Source organism: Cebus imitator, unplaced genomic scaffold (genome assembly GCF_001604975.1).
Source record: "Cebus imitator isolate Cc_AM_T3 unplaced genomic scaffold, Cebus_imitator-1.0 Scaffold705, whole genome shotgun sequence".
Taxonomy (NCBI): Eukaryota; Metazoa; Chordata; class Mammalia; order Primates; family Cebidae; genus Cebus; species Cebus imitator.
The window spans coordinates 461,333-464,798 of record NW_016108020.1 but is presented as its reverse complement, the minus strand read 5'-3'; positions in this window follow the sequence as shown (position 1 = coordinate 464,798).

Genomic DNA, 3,466 nt, shown 5'->3' with positions numbered 1-3,466 from the left:
CAATTAAAATGGCTATGGTGTTGGCTATTCTTTTTGCTGGTAATTGTTTGTCCTCTTCAATTAGGGCACTGTGTTCTTCCATTTTTTGCATTGTTATAATGAAATAACTGAGGCTGAGTAATTTATAAAGAAAACAGGTTAACTGGCTCACAGTTCTGAAGGCTGTACAGGTATCATGGTGCTGGCATCTGCTTCTGATGATGGCCTCAGGAAACTTACATTCATAGCAGAGGCAAAGCAGAAGCAAGCATGTTACATTGGGAGAACAGAAGGTAGAGATAGAAGAGGAGGGTGCCAAACATCTTTAAACAACTAGACTGTTTGTGAACTGGCTCATCACCAAGGGGATGGCACCAAATCCTTGATGAGGAATACTCCCCCATGATGCAAACACCTCCCATGATGCCACACCTCTAACCCTAGGAATTACATTTCAACATGAGATTTATTTGAAAGGGTAAAATACCTGAACCATATTATTCTTTCCCTGGCCCACCAAAGTTCTTGCCTTCGTGTTGCAAAATATAATCATCTCTTCCCAATGGTCCCCTAATGTCTTAACTTGGTCCATCATCAATCCCAAAGTTCTAAGTCATCTGAGACTTATCTCCTTCCACCAATGAGCCTGTGAAATAAAATACAAATTACTTTAAAAAATAAAATGGAGGTCCAGGCATTGGGCAAATGTTTCCATTCCAAAAGGGAGAAATTGGTCAAAAGAAAAGAGTAACAGGCCCCAAACAAATCTGTAACCTAAAAATACAGTCTTTAAATATTAAAGTTCCAAAATAATCTCCTTCACTTTCATGTCTCACATCCAGGGCACACTGGTGTGAGGAGTGTGTCCCAAGGCCTTAGGCATGTCTGCTCCTGTGGCAGGCTTCTGCCTGGGCACTCAGACTTTTCCATAAATCTTCTGAAATCTAGGTGGAAGCTGCCAAGCCTTCTTTACACTTGCATTCGGAGCATCTGCAGACTTAACTCCATGTGGAAACTGCAAAGGCAGCCCTCTAAAGCAGTGGCCCAAGTTGTACCCATGGCCCTTTGAACTATGGCTCAATTTGAAGCAGCCGGGATATGGGAACCAATGTCCCAAAACTAAGCAAGAAAATGGGGTACCAGGCCTGGTCCCTGAAACAATGTTTTTTTTTTTTCTCCTAGGCTTCTGGGTCTGTGATGAGAGAGTATTTCTTTTACAACTCTGAAATGTCTTCATGCCCTTTCGTTCATTGCCTTCGCTAGCAGCACCTGGCTCCCTTATATACATACAAGACTCTCTAGCAAGGGGTTCCCCATGGCTTGCTTAAATTCTTCATGTGAAAATAAGCTTTTCTTCTCTACCACATGGCTAGGTTGCAAATTTTTCAAACTTTTATGCTCTGATTCCCCTTTAAATATAAGTTCCAATTTTAAAGTCATTATTGTAAGCCACTATGCTCACATATCTGAAAATAGACTATTAGAAGCTGCCAGACTACATGTGGAATGTTTTGCTGCTTAGAAATGTCTTCTGCCAGATACCCTAAGTCATAACTCCTAAGTTAAAACTTCCAAAGATCTCTGGGACATGAAAACAGTGCAGCCAAGTTTTCTTTTTTTTTTTTTTATAAAAACACAACATGGGTGACCTTTGCTTCAGTTTCCAATAACTTTCTCATTTCCATCTGAAACCTCATCAGCCTGGCCTTCACTTTCCATATTTCTATCAGCATTTTGGTCACAATCACCTAGCAAGTTTTTAAGATAATCCAAGCTTACTTATGTCTTCCTGTCATCTCTGCTCTCAAAGCTCTTGTAAACTCTGCCGATCACCCAGTTTCAAACCCTTTCCACATTTTCAGATATCTTTATAGCAATTCCCCACTCTTGGTACCAATTTTCTGTGTTATGCCACATTTTCACTGCTATAAATAAGTAACTAAGCTGGTAATTTACAAAGAAAAAAGGTTTAATTGGCTTATGGTTCTACAGGGTATTCATGAAACATGGTGCTGGCATCTGGCCAGCTTCTGGGGAGAGCCTCAGGAATCTTATAGTCCTGGAGGAAGGGGAAGCAGTAGCAAGCATGTCACATGGTAAAAACAGGAATGAAAGAGAGAGAGGGTGAGGTGCCATATGCTTTTAAACAACCAGATATCACATGAATTTACTCGTCACCAAGAGGCTAGCACTAAGTCATTCATGAGGGATATGTTCCCATGATCCAAACACCTCCCATGATGTCCCACCTCCAACACTGGAAATTACACTTGAAAGGGACAAATATCGAAATCATATCAGGCATGACCAACATTAATTTTTTCCTTGCAAATTAATGTAAATGGTCTGCCACTGTGAGCTTTGTCTTCAACATCATTTTGTCCCATCTCAAAGTGAGTTATCCATTTGGAAACTGCTGATTTATTTGAGGCATTTTTCCCTTAGGCTTTTTGTAAAGCATCGATGATTTTATTATTCTTCCACCAATGCTTTATCATACATATGATGTTGTTACTTCAATTTTAACAGAATTTATGTTGCTCTGATAGAGCTTTGTCAAATTGATATCTTATATTTCTTAGTACCTCAAAACACAATAACCAAAATATCATCACACCAACAAAAAAATAGACACATAGTTTAATGGAACAGGATATAAAAACCAGAAATAAAGCCACATACCTGCAATCAGCTCATTTTCAACAATTTCAATAAAAATATACACTAGGCAAAAAACACCCTATTCAATAAATAATGTTGGGAAAATTGGTAGCCATATGCAAAAAAAATTAACTTGACCCATATCTCTCACCATATATAAACTCCTCAACTAAAGATGTGTTAAAGACCTAAATTTAAGATCTGTAAGTTGTAAATATTGTAGAAGAAAACCTAGGATAAACTTTCCTGGACATTGTCCTAAGCAAAGAATTTATGACCAAGTGCTCAAAAGTAAATGCAACCAAAACAAAAATAGACAAATGGGACTTGATGAAACCAAAAACCCCCCACAGAGAAAAGGAAATAAACAACAGAATAAATAGAGAATCTACAGATTATGAGAAAATTTTTGCAACCTACACATCTGACAAAGGGCTAACATTCAGAATCTATAATGAACTGCAAACAATTCAACAATACTTTGAGGAGAGCTAAGATGCCTGACTAGATGCAGCCAGGAAGAGATTCTTCCAATGAGAGAGACAAGATCATCAAGTAGACCAATATGCTCTAATGAGATCATTGGAAAGAAGTCATTGAGAATGGACACAGGGAGAACACAGGCCCTGGCTTGAAAAGGGAGAAAGCTGGGAACTTTGCATGGTGTTGCCAAGCGCCAGGACTCATAGAAATAACTGGCTCCTAGGTAATGGGAGAGTGAAATAGACAAGGAGTGGCCCACTCTCACGATGAACCTCTGGGATACTTCCTAGCTGCGAGAGATACCACAAACCCCGTGGAATTCTTAGCTGTCAGGTAGAGCTGC